This window comes from Lontra canadensis, unplaced genomic scaffold, assembly GCF_010015895.1.
Source record: "Lontra canadensis isolate GAN:19392208 unplaced genomic scaffold, GSC_riverotter_1.0 scaffold49, whole genome shotgun sequence".
Taxonomy (NCBI): Eukaryota; Metazoa; Chordata; class Mammalia; order Carnivora; family Mustelidae; genus Lontra; species Lontra canadensis.
In genome coordinates, this window is record NW_022631043.1 from 11,353,485 (window position 1) to 11,374,767 (window position 21,283).

Consider the following 21,283-nt stretch of genomic DNA (forward strand, 5'->3'; position numbering starts at 1 on the left):
AATCATGATTTAATTAATTTGAGACATTTGTTACAGAAAGCAATGGCTGCAAGGAGGAGCAAGGGTATTACAGAGCCCACGGTGAAGGAGGTCCTCTGGTGAAGGGACACGTAGGTTGGGAACAGCAGCCATGTGTCTGGTGCTGGGCCAAGTGTCAAAGAGAAGAGGCTAGAAAAGGCACGTCCGCCCTGGCTCCCTACTGCGGGGGGCTCAGAGACGTGACGGTGTCAGATGCGGTGGTGGAGAGAGAAACCGGTCCAGACTTCCCGAACGGTCTGCAGCAAGCGCAACAGCCTAGTCTATCTTAGAGGATACATCCTCGTGAAATAGGAAAACACAGTCGTGAAGATTTAACCATGTTAATATTCACGGAAGCCCTGTTTGTAATAGTACAAGTGTGGAAATCGTAAGTGCCCCCAGACCCTTAAGAAAAACTGGGAGAGCCTTTGCGCCTTCTGTGTGAACAACGGTGCAGCTGCGTGTCCCAGCAATCAGACGGTGAGGGGGCAGAAGTAGGCACACTAATGTGGAAGGCCAGCTGCCGCACATCGCAGCTCTGTGCACACTAATGGGTGCCCTACCCTGCTCTGCGTCGGATGCATATGCATCGACAGCGCTCCTTTCCCTCAGTCACCTCTGAAGGATAACAGAAGTCTTGTAGCTTCCTGCCCTTGTGTGTTTGGATTGGGTGATACTTCTGGAATAGATACTCGGTGCTTTGTGAGAAGAAATGAAGGACAGCTGGTGGCCGGACAGGAGTTCAATTCTCCAAAGCCGCTTGGCTTTGGTAAAGCAGAAGTACTATGTGTTCATTCAACAGGTGCCTCTGTGGGGAGAGTCCGCCACACGCCAGGCTCTGGGGCGTGCGCTGCAGAGGGAGGTCCGTGAGGCTGACGGGGCCCCGGTTTCGTTGGGGAGGCCTGCTCAGGTGAACACGTCAGTGCATGCAGGGGTTGATGTCCCACCGTATTTGCAGAGGGACCATCAGATCCTGGGGAAGGCAGAGGTCCTGTCCCAGAACATGAAGCTGCCTCAGTGACTGCACATACGCTCGGCTAACAGTCTACTGGACGGAGGACTCCTGGGAGCTGGGAGCAGCCTGGTGTTTGGGCTCAACTCGAGGCCCTTGGCCTTTGTCTTTCTTGTCCACAAGGCCAACGTCCTCTCTGGGCCACTGTGTGGAGCAGTTAAGTTTCGGGAAGCGTTCTTTAGCGGCAAAGCTCTGCACACACGACGGGAATAACTTAATGCCAAGATCTGAACCCCTTCCTACAAGGGTTGACAACCTGGAATTTCAATCTTGATGGATGCCAAAGGATGGGGAAGAAAACATGTTTACAACAGAAATACTCCACAGAGAAAGACAGTGAGCAGTGTGACTCCCCGTCACCACACCCTGGCCAGCCTCCCCGCTTCTGTGCCTTCCAACTCGGCCAACACCAAAGCAGCTCCTGACTTTCTGGAACACAGTGTTTGTAACCCCGAGGGTAGTCTGTACATTTTACATTGGAGACACCTTCTCTGTGTGATTTTGTTGACATGTGTTAAAGGGAAGTATTTAGGACCTATGGCCTTGAATAGAAATCCTACATACATCTCACCTCTGCCATATGGAAGAGAAAAGGCTTTCCAGTGAGGTGGACAAAGGTTTAAATGCTGGCTCCTTCTGGAAATTGTTTATTATTTCCTACTTTCAGGATAATGGTATCTTTCCTGCAGGGTAATAATTACAGTAACATATGTATAAAGCATATATAGTCAATAAATGACAGTTGTTTTTTTTTTTTTTTTTTTTTTCTCCCTAGTGGGAAGACTCAGGGAACAACGAAACAGGGTCACATTGCCCAGAAGCTGTACCTTGGGGAAAATCAGCTCATTACGAAAGGGAGGGCTGGAGGCCCAGGGTGGTCTGGCCACCCAGAGCTAACCCTGACCTTGGCTCAGCCTGGAAAAGGTGAAGCAAGGAGACCATGTCTTCCTTGGTGGTGTGGGAAAGTTTAATTGGACTGAAACTCCAAATATGAAACCAGCCCTGTGCTTTGCTTCACCCCCTCACCCTCCCGAGATCCCAACTGTGTGTAAGTAGAAAGTACTGGGTTTTTCTGAAAGGAAACAGGAAAGCGACTGAATCAGAGAATGAAGGTGGTAGCTGGGGGACAAGCCACCAGCAGAAGCGGCAGAGTGTGGGTCCCAGGCAGATCACCCCAGAGCAACTGGGCAAGCAGGACTGGGATGGGGCCGAGGAGGGTCCATATCTCACCAGGACCTGCTGACACTCTGCTTCTCAAGGACAGGCTAGGGAACTGCTCCTAGAGTGAGGGTACCAGGCATGGGCCTGGAAAGGGCTCAGTCCAAATTCCCGCTGGGTACCAGCTCTCATGTCCAACTTTAAAATTTTCTCGGAAACACGACCCAGGCCCAGGGCAAGGCAGGCTGCAAAGATGTACGCACAAGGAAATAACCTTAGAAGCGAGGCACTCTGGACACTTGAGTGGAGCAGCTGGTTAAGTGTCTGACTGTTGATCTCGGCTCGGTCGTGATCTCAGAGTCATGGGATGGAGCCCTGCATCAGGCTCCATGCTCAGTGTGGAGTCTGCTTGCCCCTCTCCCTCTGCTCCTCCCCCTGTGCTCTCTTGCTCGCGCTCTCTCTCAAATATATAAATAAATAAAATTCTTTTAAAAAAAGTGATGTACTAAATTTCATACACACACAGAGATTGTGCATTCATATGTACGTGTACACGTATACACACCAATACAGACAGGCACTCAGGTGTGTGTATGCATACGCACAAATGCATGTGCACTTACACACACACGCATGTGTGTACACGCACACCCGCGTGCGTACACACAGGCATATCCTCACACAAGCTCTACTTTAGTACCAGTATCGTCCCCATCTTCCTGAAGAGGAGACTGAGTCGTGGAAACAGGAAACTTGTCACCCAGTTAGTCTGCGGCAGAGGCAGGCTCTGAAACAAGATGGCCGTCCCCAAGCCCCTGCTGAGACTCACTAGATGATCACAGATAAGCCAGGACGGAAGCCATCGAAGTTGAGAGTCATCAACTCTGAAAGCAACTTGTGCGCTGGGGTTGGGGTGTCCAGTGCGGGTGGCCGAGAACCTCTCCCACTTCTGTCCATGCGTGTTGTTTCCCCATCCCGTGCCAGGCTTGATTTCTCCTGCCCCGGAATCTGGGCTGACCTGGGACCCCCTGAGCAGGAGAACTGAAAGGGAGTGAGGTCCTGTGCATTCTGCGCCTTGCCCCAGGAGACCAGGCGGCCTTCACACGAGGCACTGGGGGGGATCCAGCTGCCGCGGTGTCAAGAAAGTCGGGCTGGACGACGATGGTGAGATGGCAGAGAAAGGGCGAGCCCCCAGGTGCTGCTGTCATCCCAGCAGAGGCCCCAGCTGTGTGAGGGAAGCCTCACAGAGCTCCCCCGGGAACGCAACCACACAGACTCCGAGTGTGGTCGAAGAAACTCCTGGCAGGGCTCAGCCACCCTACAAGACCGAGAAGGATAAACAGTCCTGGTTTTAAGCCACTAAGGTCGGGGGTGGTTTACCGTACAGACAACTGGGTCATGTACCTATGGGGCTCTCAGACAAGTATAAATTTTACAATGAGCAATGTTATTTGTTGAGCACAATACCAGACAGCCTAGGAAGCTCTCTGTGTTTATTGTCCTGTTTGTCTGTATCTCTGCTCATTCGCCTAGCATGTGCTCATACTGTTTCCAACTTACCCACAAAGAGACTAAAGCCCGGTGATGTGAGCAAATAAGCCTCCCCAGGCAGTGGCGGTTCTTAGACGTGGACCCACATCGGTCTCGTTCTCCCTGCGGGTACTACTCAGGCTTCTCCAGGGAAGGGAAGTCATAGCATGCGTGTGCACACTCACTTGGAGGTGGACACCATGGCCCACTGAGCTGACAGACAAAAGAAACCCTGACACTGCATTCCCCCTACCCTGAACCTCTTCGCCTGGCAAAGCTGGACCCCACGTTCCTGGCCCACAGTGATGCTGTACCATCATGGAGTGCATAGATAGCAAAATAAAGGAGCCCTGCTGTCAGAGTCTGTCACGTGGAACGGCAGGATGCCTCACAGATGTGGCAAAAGGCTGCTGGCCATGGAAGCCGCCATGGAACTAGCTTGGAGGAGAGGGCAACTGCAGGGCTGAGGCAGACTGGAGGTGCTTCCCTCAACAGGGGACGGGAACAAAGATGGCAGCATGGAAGGCCCCGTGGAAAAGGAGGGAAGGACCTGAGGTTGGTTCTAGGACCTGGCTTACTCCTAAACAGCCGTGTGACTGTGGACTATATGTCACCTCTCTGGGCCTCATGTCCCCAAAGCAAGCTTGGTGATGTCCAAAGAACCGTCCACTTCTGTCCATGACTCTCTGTGGCTTTGGATGCTGCACCAGTCGTTGCCTAGCATCTACTTTTGACGGAGGGACGCCCAGGGAACACCACTTTGCCACCATAAAGACTGTGGGGCTGAGCCCGTCCCTGCTTTCTGGTGGCCATACAGTAAGTCTCCGATGGAACCTCCAAAACCCAGGAACCCCTAAGCCTGGGCATCTCTCCTACTGGCTAGTCCCACCCTGTTCCCACTCTGTGCTAACATACTGAATTCAAACTCCCCTTTTGTAAGAACTCACACTCAACCAACACCTCTGAACGTGTCCTGCAGCCACCCAGCAGCTTCTCCATTCACGCAGAAGACTGGCAAGAGGTTATCACTGTCATTGGGGTTTGTTTCCTTGTCCCACTGAAGCCAGTGACTTCCTCCGAGCTGGTATCAGGCAGGCCAGGAAGTTTCTTTTTCCCTGTAATCCATTGTATGTGGGAAGATCAGAAGGACCTGTCGAGTGCGAGGACGGAACCAGCTGGGCACGTGGAGATAGGGGCTGGCCCTTGCGACTTCCCCCAGCCCTTCTGGTCGCTCAGCCAGTCCCAAGCAGGGGGCTATGCTGACGGACAGTGAGGACAACAGGAGACTTGCTATGATAATTAATCAGGAGCATTATCATCACCCTGGAGAACCTCTGGGCTGCTCCAAAGCCAGTTAGGAAACTGACCTCACCCCCTTCCTGTCTCCTAAACCCACTGTCTCCACTCACCTAGGACCAAGGGATGGAATATTTCTCCATGCCCAGCCCAACAAAGCCTGCCTGAGGAGCCTGTGTGGGCGTCAGATGAGAGCGCCTCTCATCTCACCTCACGAATGGGAACGCTGAGGCCGACAATCATACCAGTGGATAGAAAGTCCTTGGAGCACGAAAAGCCCCATTGTAAGTGCCAGGCGTGTAGTGGTTTGCAGACTCGCCACCTCCTGAAGCGGCCCACACCCTAATCCCTGAAGCCTGTGACTATTTAAGTTGCCTGGCAAACGCAAATTCAAGTGGCAGAGGAAAAGAAAGTGAATGTGGGGATGTTAAAATAGAAAGATTATCCTGCATGATTTCTGTGGGCCCAATATAATCAGAAGCATCCAAAAATGGGAGAGGGAGGCAGAAGAGAGAAGCAGTCAGGGTTAGACGTGACTATGCAAGAAAAGCACAGACGGGGTTAGGTCGCCCGCTCTGAGAAGCAAGAACACTTATCCCCCGGGGCCGCAGAAGGAGGCAGGCCTGTGTTCCTTGATTTTAGCCCAGTGAGACCTGAGCTGGACTTCTCACCTGTGGAATTGTGAGATAATACACCGTGCTACTTGAAGACACTAAGTTGGTAGTAATTTGTTACAGCAGCAAAGGAAACCAAATATGTGAACCAACTCACTCAGTTAATTAACATTCTTACAATAACCCTATGAAGTGACCTAATGGTATCCACTGTGGCTGCAAGGATGCCGTGTGACAAAACAGCCCAACTCTGGGCAAACGACAACGAGCACTGCTTTCTCACTCACATGTCTGTTGTCAGCTGGGGGCTGGTTGGTACCAGGCGGGCATGTCCGCACTCAGCTCCATACGAGGTGTGAATTCAGAATCTGCTCCATGTCTCTTGTCCTTTGTGGACTGGAGGCTGTCAGAGGCACCTTGTCACCATGAAAACCATGCAAGCAAAGAAGCCCAACCTCGTACAATTTGTGTCTTCCACTCCCATTATGCTGCTAACACCCCATAGACCAAAACAAGTCACATAGCCAAGATGGATGTCACTGCGAGGAGGACTGCCCCTGCTCACCTGAAGGCCACGGCCACGGCCACAGAGTCCACGTGTTAATTTGATGATAAGGGAGGAAAGCACTGGGACTGTTCCATCTACCACAGAAAGGCACTACTGTCAGCGTTCCAGTTTACAAATGAGGAAACCAAGGCACAGAGTCTCATCCAGGATCCCACCGCTAGTCAATAATGCAACCAGGATCAAAATCCGATCTGGCTTCTGAAACTTCAGAAGAACCTATGGGTCAAGGACCTACTAAGTGAGGGAGCTAGGACACCATGGATCTAAATGTCACAGTCTCTGGGGCAGGAGGGGGTGCCCTCCAGGAGGGGGGTGGTTTGCAGTGATCTCCAGAAGTAAGAAGACAGTGTCAGAGGTTGCCCATTGAAAGTACAGCCAGGCTGAATTGTTGGTCTCATCAGCAGTTGCTGTCAGGGCCAGGCCTGGGGCCAAACCACCTTCCAGGGACGAGGTGCACAGGGAACCAGCGTTCAGGATGAGCCAGCTGTCCGTGGCCGTCACAGGACCAAACGTCCTTCTCCTCCTGCCTTGGAGGGGCTGGACCAGCTGCTCGACAGGCCAGTCTGCAAGAAGCCGGCATGTGGGCTCCTTGTAAAGTTGTGTATCTGAAGGCCAGAATGAGGTAAAGGGGCGGTGAGAGATGCAGAGAGAAAGGATTAGCCACATAATGGGGGCGGGGGATGGTGGAGACAGGGAGCGAGGGAGGAGGAGTGAGCCGAGGGAGGAGGAGTGAGCCGGAGAGAGGAAGCTGGAAGGAGGGCGATCAGGAGAGAGGAGGAGAGCAAAGCGATGTTTAGAATTCAACATTGCAGAGAAATTTTATTTGAAGGCCACAGGCAGGGAATTCCTGGAAAGGGTCAGAAAGTCACACCAATGATTCTGGGCATTTGGGGTCACAGTTCCTTACCGTCCTATCCAGAGACCCAGACACTCTTGGGGGCCTTCAGCCTTGTGGCATAGGCAGGGGGTGTGGTCACCAGAAGCCCACCACACCTGGCCCTGCAACTGAAGTCAGCGAACACTCCAGTTATGGCGAGGGCATACTAAGGCTGAGAGGAGGCTTGGGGACCACCCTCTGTGTCCTCCAGGAACTACGTCCCTAATCCTTGTCATCCAGCCAGGCCATCCCCTGCTGGGGAGGGGGGTCTGCTCCCTCCTAGCTACTTTTACCTGAAAGGGGTGTGAAGCACTCTCCCCAGAGACAAGAAGCCCACTAGGAGGGCAAGGACAGTGAAGACTTTGTGGGTCATGTATGAGCCCTTGTTCACCTCCCGATGCTCCTGTACCACTGTGCAAGGGCGACAGCACTGCTTAAGTCCGAGATAAGAACATCCCAGCTCAGGGAAGTGAGAGGTTTTCCACAGTCCCCGGTTAGTAACTATAGGGGAACCCTGACTGCAGTCCAGGTCTTCTGGGCTCATTCCAGGTCCCTCCGCCCCTGACCGTGCCACCATCCCTGGGCCCAGCACAGAAACTACAGTGAGGACCTCCCTGAGAGATGGGACACTGGCCCTTTGATTCACGAGTCCATCCATTCACTGAGCATCCCCTCTGGGGAAGCACCAGCAGGCTCTGCCAAAGGGGTTAAGAGCAAGGACCCTGGAGCCATGGTTTGGTTTTAAGATCTACCGGATGGGGCAGCTGGGCTGTACTACTTAACCTTTCTGTGCCTCAGTTTGCTGATTTGTAAAATGAAGGCAGTGACAGCATCTATATGTCAGTAGGGTCTCATGAGGATTAAGTGGCTGGGTAAACATCACACCTAGAACCATGGCTGGCACATGGTCAGTATGATCAAAGTACTGGCTTTCATTGTTCTTGCTGCGGTAGATGAAATTGACCCCATCTTTGCATTTTCAGGAGTACAGTCTCATGAAGGAGGACAGATGTGAAATAAACACAAATAAATGTATCATGATAGATCACACTAGGAAGGAAAAGCAAGGAATAGTGGGAGGAAACAACAGGAGTGGTGAAGAGTGAGAAAGCATGCAAAAATAGAGGGAATGAGCATTCCAAGCAGAGACACAGCATGTACAAAGGCCCTGAGGTGGGCAGGAATAGGATGTATCACTCAGCAGAGGTCAGTGTGGCTGAAGAACAGTGAGCAAGGAGAGAAATCCAGGCCAATTCATGTAGAGCCCCATGGGGGATTTGGGGTTTTATCCCAAGAACAGAAATGGGAAGTCCTTGGTATGTTCAGTGGGGCAGACACAATTTGATTCACATTTTATAAAGATCGTGCTGGTTGCCAAGTGCAGATGGGATTGCAGTGGGACAAGGATGAATCCGGGAGTTGAATTTGGAAGCTCTAGCTATGAGCTATGGGGAGATGAGGATTATTTGGGTAGGAAAGTAGGTAGTGGATAAAAAATAAACTCAACTGAAACCCCAGATGCTTGAGGCTCACAAGGAGAGAAACCCCAAGTCAGTCAGCCAGGATGGTCAGCTTGCTGGCTCCCTCCCACTGCGCTGGCCAGGGAAAAGCTGTCATGAATACTCAAGGCAACATCATGATCATTTGGGTTGGAACCTTCTACAACACCCCTCTTGGAGGACTTCATCTAACAAGGCCTGTGCCAGGTCCATGATGCAAAGTGCTGCTGACCTTGGAGCTCTCCCCCTCCATCGTAGGAAGGGAGGCCATGACAAGGAGAATCTGCAGATTGGATAGTCTCAATCTTGACAAGGCTACTCATGGCATCTCGAGAGGGGACCCCATGCTCTGATCTGGGGGATGGGGGCATTCACCTGAAGGGAGGCATCATCTCCTTGGCCATGGAACTCTTCCCACACCCCCCAACCCACATCAGGTTCTGAGCTGCCCATGGGGAGGGACAACGTCTCTCCAGGTCTGTAGTCCATGACTGCCACAGACTCTTGGGTAAGGCAACCTTCTTACTAGAGGACGGGCTCCATAAGGACAGTCTCCGTTTTACGCCTCCTTCCAACTCCAGTGCCAAGAACAGACCTACTACAAGATGTGCGTTCAGTCAAATGTCACTCAACCGAAGAACAAATGACTCTCCTCCATTCCCTTGGAGTCAACTGCTCAATCACTGAATCGATGGCCAAGCTGAGAATCAGGATGTACTGTAGCCAATGCCCTAGAGCAATCTACGTCATGCTGGGAAGTCAGACACACGCAGAAAGAGACAAGGTCTATTCTGGCTGTCCAGACAGGAGGCACTAAGATGGAGTCCTTCCAACAGAGGAAGTTGACTTCAAGGCAGAAGAGCCCAGAGGGAAAGTGAATGATGGAATGGAATTTGAGCAGAGGCAAGGTTTGGGTAAGCTGAGGGGCAGCCAGTTAGAGAGAGGGGACCCCTCACTCACTAAACACCTGTCCCTGGGCAAGCCCCAGAGGGACTCTTCTCCAAAGAACCCTGGTGCTGGAGCTCACAGCCCATGTCACAGTTGAGGACACTAAAGTTCAGTCTGGTTTAGTGACTAGCCCACCGTCACAGAGCAAGGAGCTGGTAGAGCAGGGGAGGAGCCCAGCCCTGTCTGTGGTCCCCTCAGGAGGAGACATGACAGGATCAGGTACAAAAGTCAAAGGAAGATAGTGGTTGGTTCAAAAGACAGGGATGGACCCTGCATGAGAGGCATCATCACAGAGGTGACCAGCACAGCATCACAGGGTGGGGTGAGACTGAGGGGAGCTTTAATGGGTGATAGGAGGAATGACTGTCTTTGATCGGAGAGGGACAAAGGCTGAGCGGTGTTTTCAGAAAGCGGACCTGCTATCAGGAGGTGAGGAGAGAGACAGGGAGCCTCAGCACGCCTCACCAGAGGGCGGGACTGGAGAGGCGGGGGAGAGACGGAAGAAAGCAGGACTTGGGGCCAACAGGAAGGAAGTGAAGCAGGGGCAGGACTGCTAGCTGGAACAGGTCCAGGGAGAGGGAGAAACCACTTCTCCTTCCCTTTCTGATGATGGCAAGATTATGACTGCAGAGCAGGGCTGCACAGGGCAGGACTTCCCAAAAATCAGGAGGGAAAGAGCTCTGCGCATGTGTCCAAAACAGAGCCTGCAATCCCCAAATCATGTGGTCACCTCTGACCTCCTCTACCCACCCTGGAGCTTCATCTGCAGTGAGCTCTGGCTTTGGGCCCTCGGGGACCCCTCAGTGCCCCTTCCTCCAGATATCAGGGCAAAAGAGAGACACAGAAATCACGGAGATCCAAAGTGGCCAGAGACCGCAGTGGAGGCGGTGTCACCTCATGTGATGGGTAGAAACCTAGGCGCAAGAGGTAAACGACTTGTCTAATGTCACACAGGGGAAGGGACAGAATCAGGACTCAGATGCAAGGCCTTTGGTGTAGACCTTGCCCATATCCATCTGGGACTCAGCAGGAGCAGCCAACGAGTACACTGACCTTCCTCCCTTCCCGCCCACCCACCCTACCTCCCAAACAGAAGCCACCTACCCTACCTCCCAAATACCCACCCTACCTCCCAAACAGGGCCCAGGAACCCCGTGTGGCATCCATCCTGTTGCACCCACATAGGACAGCCTCTCTGTGCCAGGACAAGGTGGAGGATGGGTGGGGGGCATCTGGAGGGGGACAAGGAGTTCATGCGGCACCTCACCCCTCCCACAGCCAAGACTGTGGCAGGTACTTGGGCCTGAGCTGCCTCCCCTCTGTAGAACCGTGGGGCAGAGGCCCCAGGCCTGGGCTCTGCAGCAGGAGGCCACCTGGCTCTCCGTCAAGGGTAAGGCCCCACAGGTGCCAGTGCTCTGTCTCTACCCCCAGCTGCTCCAGCATCTTCACATCCCCTCCTTCCTTCCTCATTCACTTGGCCTGCCCTGCCCTGCTTCGATCATATGCAAAAATGTCCCAACGGTCTACTTCCAGTGACAAGGCAGGCTGTTGGGAGTGGCTGGTTGTCATGCGGAAGAGACAGGGGCCAGCTGATGCCCGGTACACAGCAATGTGCCCACCCTGAGCCCCCGGCCACCCCCCTCCTGCCCTGCCTGCCAGCCCCACACACTGAGGCCCTGCTGCCAGTAAAAAGAAAGGGCTCCTATCTCTGATTCCTCAGGGCCTCTGATAAGAAATGTCATCCCTCGCTGGGTAATATTACCCACCCGATAAGAATCTCTATCAAGCTCAAACATATGGCTGGCTACAGAACACAGAGCCCAGCAGAGCAGGATAATTTATTTGCTTAAGCTGAAAACCCTAGGCGGCCAAGAGAAGTACGCTGAATAAAAGAGGAAGGAGCCAAATTTTAACCTCTCTGACTTGCAGAGGGGATTTTCCCGGGGAAGGCTGGGGCACCTGAGGACAATAGGGGGCCCTCCTCACTTTCCTCCCTACAGGGAAACACTCTCCCCTGGTCTCCCCTCAAAGGGCACTTTCACTTATGCTAGCTATCAAAGCTACTCACTCCTCAAGACAACCTCAAGAGAAGCATTTTTTATTCTCCTCTTACAGACCAGGAAATTGAGATTCAGCAAGGTTAAGTAACCTGGCCAAGGTCACACAGGCAGCCAAGCAAGAGCTCAGACTTAGACCCCATTGGATCTGACTCACCAGCGTGCAGCTGCTGGGTCGCCTGGCTCCTGGGACTAAATTAATCAGTTGGGTCAGATGTGCCCAACTTGTCCGTTTCAAAGGTCCACTGCAAGCCTCTCCCTATCCCTGGGTCTCTACAATCTGGAACGACAAGGAAGCCTGGCAGGGCACAGAAATTCAAGGGAGAGAGGAGGGGAGGCCCAGATCAGTGGAGAGGTGGGAGCGACAGAACATGGTAAGTGGGGGTGCTGGAAGGACAGGAGGCTCCTTGCGGAGAGGTGGCTGTTAGCACACCCCACACTCTTCCAGGCCCTCCTTGCTTCATCAACATTGGTAAGGCTGAGAGTGCATTTTGAAACTGATTATTGTTTTAAGATGGTTCCATTTTCCTTCATCAAGCCACTCATTCTTTTTAATAACTGCATAGTGCTCCATTCCACGGACCCAATCCCAAACTGAGGGGCTTTAAGGATGGTGTCTCACAAAGACGCATGGACAGGTGAAACCCAGAGGAATTTCTTCAGGGCCGTGAAGCCTGCATATGATACTACAATGCTAGATACCTGATGCACATTTGTTGGAAAAGGGGCAACACCAGGAGTGGATCCTAACATAAACTATGGACTCTGCGTGATGATGACGTGTCAGCGTGCATTTGTCGGCTGTAACAAGCGTCCCAGTCTGGTGTGGGATGCTGATAGTGCATCCGTGGGGACAGGGTGGATATGAGAGCTCCCTGCATTTTCTACCCAATTTTTCTCAGACCCTAAAACTGCTTTGAAAAATAAAGTCTGTTTAATGATAATAAAAACGAATCGATCACACAAGTGTGAATCACAACTGGCTCAGTTGTATTCTGTTAACTGCTGACTTTCTTTTCCCCGGAGTTTGGGTCAGACTCTCCTGCTTCTTTATGTATCCAGTAATCTGATTAGAAACGAGGCTTCAGGTGTCAATAAATAAATAAATCATCTTATCACTTGCCACTTCAGCCGTATTGAGATGAAGATGCTATTCACACCATCTGCACCTGGGCAGGTGAATTCCTAGAATTCACCCAGTGCCTTAGAAACTCCGTTTTTTCTCTCCTTATGCAGCAAAGTCTCGACACTGAGCATCGCCGAGCTGGTGGCTCCTGGCATGCCCACCCTTCTCAGACCTCAGTGGGACTCTGCTAACAGGGCCTTACTAATCCTCGGTGAGCAGCTCCTGCCATTTCCACAAAAGCACATGAGGAAACAAACATATTTCCACTTCTGGTTGCCAAAAACCCCCATTCTTCCTGCCCCTGGTGGGTTCGTTCTGGAATCAAGCTGAACACTAAGCAACACACCAACCTCTCCTCATTCAGGCCATCCCCAGAGCTGGTCAGCATTCTTCTTTTCCTTCTGGGCCCAGAGATGTTCAGGAATACAGATAGCCCAAGGTTGGATAGAGGCAAATCTCCACAGGAGCTCAGGACTCTGCTAAAATCACAGCCTGACAACCTAGGAAAACACAGTAAATATCAATTATGCCATTTGGAGCCCGAGGCACCTTGAAGAAAATCATCCATTACAAACAGAAAATCCTCTGATAGTCAGAAGATAAAGAACACTTATCTCCCTGGCTGAGATGAAGAAGAACCTAGAGGTTGATATCCACTGAAGACAGCCGTGGATGCTGAGGGGCACACAGACATGAGTACAGCAGACCCCCTCCCTGTTCTAAAGGAGTCAAGACCCACTAGGGTCCTGAGAGAAAGGCTGTGATCCATATGGTCATAGAGGGAGGGACCAAGAGCTTTGGGAATAAAGAGAAAGGAGGCACAGACTCTTGCCACACAACATAAAGAAGAGGCTATTTGAGCTAGGTATTGAAGAGTAGGGGTCACCAGGCAGAGAAAGGCGAGGGGACTTTCAGATGTCTTAACATCATGTGTGACATGGAGTGTGAAAGCTTGGACAGGGGCCAGGCGGTAAAGGACACCCCTCATGCTATGTTAAGAAGTTTCACTTTCCTCTACAGATGTGATGGGAGTCACAGAAACTGCTGAGCAACAGACTGACAGATCACCACCATGAAGGGACCCTCAGCCACAGGGGACTCAGTATACACGACTCCCAAGTCATTCTGCAAAGCAGCAGACATAGTGGTTAAACCAGTAGCCTCCAGAGCCAGCAATCTGTCTTCAAATTCCAGCTCTGCCACCGCCAGGTTGTGCAAGTTGCTTATCTAGTCCGGTGTTCTCATCTGTGAAATGGGTAACAGCAGCAGAGGCCTGTTCTTTGTGCTAGCGTGTGGACGGTGAATTGGATAAAGTTGGTATATGTAAGGTGCTCAGACCAGTGTCTGGCACATGACAGGGGCACAACACATGACAGTTTGGGGGGCTGCTACCATCGTCCTTGTTCCCCCTGTTTCCTCTTTCAGCATTGCCCTTTCTTTGGAGACATGAGCTGCCCTGAATCTGAGCAAAGGTGAGCAGGCTTAAGTCCTGATTTTGCTCAAGAAGGGCTGGAACTCTTGTCTGAAATAGACTTTGAGGACTACTGGTTTCTCATCAGCTTCCCAGCATCCCTGTAACAGGTGCTGTCAGACGGGCTCTCAGCACGGCTGCACCACAGAATCACCTGGCGAGATGTTGTAACCTCAGTGCCCAGGCCTCACTCCAAAGTCAGAATCTTTGGGGGCTGGGGGATGCGGGAGCCGGGCATTCCTGCCACAAGATTCTTAATTTCCTCAGGTGAGTCCGACGTTACACCCCATCTGAGAGCGACTGATCTAAGGGCCGATCTGAACAAGGAAGGGAAACATGGCAGCGTTCAGGAAAATGCCGCCACCCTCAGTTGGGTAATCTCCGAGACAAAAGGCACCTGGCTCCCTAGGTTTCTGCTTCCGAATGCTCAGGGTAATGCCTGGGCGCCTTACCTTTTCCGGGGATGCCACACTGAGCTAGCGAACTTGAAAGTGCCCTGGATCATGATGACCATGACAGAGCCGTCAAAACTCTTCTGGAAGTAGGCAGGCCATAGAACACCAACAAATAACAACCACGTAGGGACATGCAGTGGAAAAAGCGTGGGTGAGTTGCACAGACCTGGTCACTGGGTAGGCTCTCACGCTAACCACCGATACTACTGGGGATCCCATGCCTTTTGTCTTCAACTTTGTCCACGGCAGGCCAGGGATAAGAACTGATCTGCCCATCAGACAAGGTGTCTGTGAGGTGTAAGCAGGAAGACACAGGTCACACCATGAAGGGTCAAGCTCTGGTAAAGAACTTTATTTCACATTTCCTAGGTCCTCCCTGCAATGTGGAAAGTTCCAGAGAGAGAAATGCCTCCTTTCACAACTGTTGTAATGGAGGGTGGGGAGGAGACAAGGAGTGGTGCTGACCACATGAAAGCTTTGCTCCTGGCAGGCTGGAATGGAACCTGTCAGGGTCCAAGTGGGGATCAGTGATAGGCCAGGAGGGCGGGGTGGGGCCCAGGGCGGCTCCAGGGAGACGTTAAGATAGGAAATGTTATCTGGGAACAATGGAACCACCAGACCGTTGTCCTGGCCTGGATCTGACAAGCCGGGATAAGACTCCAGGAAACATGTCCCTCCACAACTGGCCAGAAATGGCCCCAACAGACCCCTGGCCCATGCCTGGTTTTGCATCCATTCTCGCGTGTACCCTGAAGTGGGCATACAACCACCATGTACCAAGAACTGGGTTTGTTAGAGGTGGGGATGCGGGGTGCCTGGGAGGCTCAGTCTGCTAAGCCTCTGCCTTTGGCTCAGGTCGCAATCCCAGGGTGCTGGGATCGAGCCCCCCATTGGATTCCATGGGATGCCAAGATGAATAAGGCCTGGTCTTCTCCCTCAGGAAGGACAAAGACAAGGCAAACAAAGAAGTAACATTTAGATACAACACTATGAACTAAAATGTGACAACACAATAGCCACCCCGCGCTGCTGGCCAACTACACGTCAGTCAGCATGCTTTGTGTTTTCTCTTTAAACATCTCAAACCCTCAGTGTCCCCTCCAAATAAGGGTACTAGCTCCATCCTACAAATATGGAACCTGTGGCTCTGAGAGGCTGGTTACTGAACGCAGATCCCACAGCAGTTAAGAGGCGGGGAGCACATCCGGATCCAGAACAGTGTTACTCCTAACACTCGGGCCCCTTGCCCACAGCTCAGCACGACAACCCAGGGTATCTTCCCTCACGCACCTCTTCCCAGCACAGCGTCTGCATCTGGAGACAGTTTACGCACCATAAGCAGCAGACCAGAAGAAACACAATTAGGCACAGCACCCGGCCTCAGCTTATGGCTCAAATAGAACAGCATCGGAGGAGCAGAGGGTGAGGTGTTGGACATCGCAGACCCAGGCCTGAGGCTCGGCCTCAGGATTTACACCTCCCTGAACTTCAGGGCCCTCGTCTTAGAAACAGGAACATTACAGGGCATCTGGGTAGCTCAGTGGGTTAAAGCCTCTGCCTTCGGCTCAGGTCATGATCCCAGGGTCCTGGGATCAAGCCCTGCATCGGGCTTTCTGCTCAGCGGGGAGCCTGCTTCCTCCTCTCTCTCTCTGCCTGCCTCTCTCCCTACTTGTGATCTCTGTCTCTCAAATAAATGAAATCTTAAAAAAAAAAAAAAAAGGCAAAAACAAAAACAAAAAGTATTGAAGAACTTGCTTCTGGGGATTCACCGTGAAGTGTTTCTTCTCTGACTTCCCATTGGATTGGAGCTCCTGAAGGCCAGGCCTCAGGGATCTGCCCCTATACCTGGCACCTGTAGGCCCAGCAGGTTTGATGAATGGATCCACAGGTGGATAGAAGCAAGGAAAAGAGAAAAGGAAGAAGGGAGAGAGGGAAGGGAAAAGGAAGGTGTGAAGTGTAGGGTTAAAAAGAAAATGTCTATGAGATGAAATCATGGGAAATAGAGATAAAAGGGAGAAGAGGATAAAAGTAAAATGCCCACAGAACAGCTGGAAAAAAACTATGGAATACGATGCAGCAGTTAAAAAAGAACAAAGGGTGTGTGGTGTGTGTACGCACACACACACACATAGGTACACACCCACAAAAGACCTGTAAGAGATATTGTTCAGTGAAGAATGAGTATATTGAAATATTCGATGGTCTGCAGCTCAGAATGCTCTGCAGTCCATGAAGCCAGCAGACCCAGGGCTGCTGGCTTGAGCGGGGTGGTGGGGAGGGTGAGGGGGTGGTGGGGGGTGGGGGTGGTGGGGGGGGGGGGGGAGGGGGGGCGTGGGGGAGGTGTGTGAATTCCACAGAGATCAGCTGACCCAGCCCACTGCCTCAGGCCGACATTTCCGCCCAGCCCACGACGAAAGGAAGGCCATACCCTCTCTCCGGGGCTCTAGGCCACAGCAATCTTGTGATTCAGCTTCCAGTCTAGCTTTGCTCCCCCAGCTCCCTGAAAATACTTATACTGATTTCAAGACAAAATAACTGGAAGGAGCTTCCGTCACCTCCAGGGTCCCCGCCTGTGGTAACACGTAAAGGACAATGCCCTCTCACTGAGCTGTAAATGAGGACCTATGGGCTCTGTCTGGCTACGGGTTTCACGCAGGGAATGTTGTATTTCTGAATTTGTTGTCCCCATCTAAAATTCAGGAAATTTCATTACAGTACATAGTCCAAAAACTAACTCTGCAGCCATGATGCCACACAACACAGTAGCTAGCTGGGTGCTGGGGGGGGGTGCTTATTCAGGCCTGCACCCTCCCTCTGGCCACCATCTCATCCCTCCGGGATCACCCAGCCCAAACTCATCACAGAGAGAGGACAGGAGACTTACCCAAGGTTACACAGCAAACCAGGGGCAGGAGGAGACCAGAACTCCATATTCCTCACACAGAGACCTATGTCTCTTCTGGCTGCCAGTTTGAACCAGTTGCAGCCTTAGAAGTTAGATGACCCATTGACATCTGGCTAGAACAAGGGTTCTGGGGTTAAAGTGCAGCTCAGGCAGCAGCAGGATACCTCCTACCACAGGTGACCCAAACACACCATAATCAGCCCAGGCCTGGTCATCAGGAGGACTCTTGCTCAATGTTATTCTTTGCTTCATGGGTTCCACATCCAGAGGAACAATACTTCCCCCAAAATCAATTGTCCCCAGAAACCTACCTACAGAGTTCTTGGAAAATACGGGTTAAATATTTTGCCGCACCCCCACCCAAAAAAACCCAAAAAACAAGGAACAAAGAGGGTGAGGGAAATTCATCAGCAGGGTCCTGCACTTTTCATTATTCACACCAAACGTTTTTCAAGTCACCAAGTTCAAATGCCCCTGTCCCTTGGGGCTGCAGAACTATTTTTACCAACACTTGCCAGTAAGGAGGCTCCACATGTTTCAATAAATGGAATTACTCAGTATCAGGAGACACAAAATGGCTTCGAGGGGCTGGGAGGTCAGGGGAACTGAAAATGTCCGGGAAGGAAGATGCCAGAATAATCAATTTCTGACACAGGAGAAGGAAGAGCCGGGTGCCACGCCGACGCCCAGAACACTAGGGAGGCTGACACATTGCAACAGATCAGTCAAATAATAAATAAAGGTCCACTGGGGATCATTTCCCAAACTTCCAGAGCAATAAAGGAGATAGAGGGCAGCAACCAGTCCTGGGGGATGTCAACACATAATAAGTGGTCAGTATATATTACACACACACACACACACACACACACACACACAGTCCTAGTCCTGGGGGATGTCAACACATAGTAAGTGGTCAGTATATATTACACACACACACACACACACACACACACACACACACACGTGCTGGAGAGCCCAGTGGTCTGCTCCTGTCTGCTCACACTTGCCCTCTTGGGGATCGCACCAGTCTCTTGGTTTAAGTAATAGGACTCCAAAATACGTCATCCAACTACTATTCTTTTACTCCATGCATCAGTCCGGGTTCTTCAGAGCAACAGAAACGTAAATAAGGAACTGACTCACTGAGGTATAGAGGCTGGGAAGACCCCGAGATCATGACCTGAGCTGAAATCCAGAGCTGGACGTTTAACCGACTGAGCCTGTCAAGGAGCCCCCTGACACACAAAGTTAATCTTCACATTTCAGATGCATATATCCAGCTACTTCCTGAATATCTCCCTTTGGATGTCTGATGAACATCTCAAACATAATGAGTGGAATCCTACCTGCCAAACAAACAAAACACGCATTCCCAATCCCCTCACTGATTCCCTAAAAAGAATGAACGGAACTTCATTCTCTACTTGCTCAAGGTAAAACCCTAGGATTATCCTTTATCTGATACTCTGTATCCAAGCCATCAGCAAATGCTACTTTTGTGATACATTCTTATCTGATCCCTTCCTGTGATTTCTTCTGCTACCATGTACACACTATTGTCACTCCTTCCCTGGATTTCTTCAAAAACCCTGGGTTTCTGCCAGAGCCTCCTAACTGGTCTACCTATTCCCACCTTTGCCACCCTTGGTCAATTTTCAGCAGAGTGGCTGGAATGAGCCAGTTAAAATGCAAGTCAGATCTGTTCAGCAGCCTCCAATAGCCCCAACTCAATAGAGAAGAGCCAACGTCCCTGCCCCACCCCCTCTGAACCATTTCATCCCTGACTCTCTTCTGCTTTTTGTGGCTAGCCTGCCTTTTCCCTGGGGGAACGCCTGCCCATCTCGCAGTGCCCACCTGGGGCATTTCCTGAAGCCTAGCCAGCACCACCCGGCCTTACAACCAAGCGAGGACCCTGAAGGCATTAGTACGGAAACTGGAGGACAATGTAGGTTGCAGCCATGCACAGTGCTGACTAAAGGAGAGGAGGGTACAGGCGGGGATTCGTGTCTTTGAAAGACTTCCAAAGGCAGCTGGTGTGGCTTGTTCTCTGAAGTGCATTTTAAGAGAAGAATCAAGTGGCTTCCAGGTAAGGACGGTGGGCTGAGGGAGGAAGGCGGGAAGGAGGAGAGGTGAGAACCTGTACAGGTGCATGGCAACCTCTGACGCTCGCTGCCATGAGATGGCCGGTTCGCACATCCCCGGCTGGGGGGATCCAGGCAACAGACACAGAAAGAAAACACTGCATTTGGTCATGGCCAGGAGGAAGGGCAAACGCACGATACCAGTGGGATGGCTTGGCAAGGAAGCCGACCACCCCCTCCCATCCTCCTGTGCCCCTTCCCCCTCTGACAGGATCTGAGGACAAAGGTTCAAAGGCTGCATGGTCCCTTCCTTAGCTGAAGACTTAGGGACAGAGAGAGGAATCAACATCTTTCATCCTGCAGAGCGTGAGGCTGCCTTCAGAGGACCTGCCCAGCTACTCAGCAGGGTGCTCTGGCAAGGAGGTGAGGTCCAAGGTCCCTCCGGGGCCTCCTCTCACGGGGCCCAGTGAGACTGGCCCTCACCCCTTCTCAGAAACGCCTCTCGGTTAGCAGGACACTGTCTGCTACAGAGCGTGTTCTAAGCCATGACGAGACTCTCCCTAGAGGGGCAACTGGTGGGAACAGGGCTCTGAAGGGGACGAAGCTAGGGCTGAACAGGAAGACCGGTGAGAGGGTGACCTGATTACTTACAGGGTCTTGCAATTCCAGAGAGCCCCTCCCTCGAGCCCAGCAAAGGGCTGCGCCTCTGTCTCAGCACTGGGCACTGCGGGGATTTCGACTGTTTCCACAGCCTCCTGATGGTCACCACGGGTCCTGTTCCTGCCGTGGCCATGAGCACTGCTCCCCACGGCACCCCTGCACCCCGAGAAGCACCAGCCCCGTGGCGAGCGCTGAGTAAATCTGCACTGAATAATAACGCCCTTCAGGTGCATGAGAGGGGGACAGGATGGAGATTCCTGGAGAAATCTGGAGCTCTAAGGAACCGTCCACAGACACTGGATCCAAAACGTGATTTTCAGGCGGTGGAGGAAGTTCCTATTAGTGATTCGTCACTGCGGGTATTTGGGCTCTTTTACAACTGGTCAGAAATTCTACCGGAAACTGCACCTTCTGTTTCATTTTCAATAAGGCGAGAGAGCTCCCCAAACGTCAAGCTTCTTTGCTTGATACTGGCCAGAATGTAGTACTAACTCAGTCCAGTTGCAAGGATCAGAAACACCAATGGGTGGATTATTTTTAGGTAAGAAAGTGGGTTTTAGGTAAGAAGGTGGGAAAAAGATTCCCGGACAAGTGAAGTCTGTTTATTTGAAACAATTGTCTAAGAAGGAGGGCGAATCAGTAAAAGGGATTTCTGGAGTTGCAAAGGTGGGGCCTCGCTGGGCTACACCAGTGGTTCCTAATGGAGGACGCTGTTGTCCCTCACCCCCCAGGGAACATCTGGCAGTGGCCAAAGGCATTTCTGATGGCCATGACTAGGGACTGCTGTTCAGTGTGTATAGGCCGGAAAGAAAGGGGTAGCTTCTGGCAGACTTTCTGACCAACTGAAAATCCCTGGCCTTTTATATCCTTCTATTCCAGAACCAGGCGTAGGGGAGGGCTCACAGTAGGTGGCCCAAAAGTATGTCTTGTGAGCCTGAACACATGCACGATAGAGTTATTATAGAATCAAAAAGGATGATGAGCAAGAAGGGACCCATCCAGGTC

General features: G+C 51.8%; 1 long non-coding RNA gene across 3 annotated transcripts in view; it reads right to left on the reverse strand.

Annotated features, from left to right (window-relative positions):
• LOC116877048 overlaps nucleotides 1-21,283 on the reverse strand; it is a 154,763-nt gene that overhangs the window by 12,965 nt on the left and 120,515 nt on the right. For all 3 annotated transcript variants that reach the window (XR_004384517.1, XR_004384519.1, XR_004384518.1), the window contains one exon: nucleotides 13,054-13,203. This is a non-coding gene — a long non-coding RNA (uncharacterized LOC116877048). The remainder of the gene's footprint in view (nucleotides 1-13,053; nucleotides 13,204-21,283) is intronic.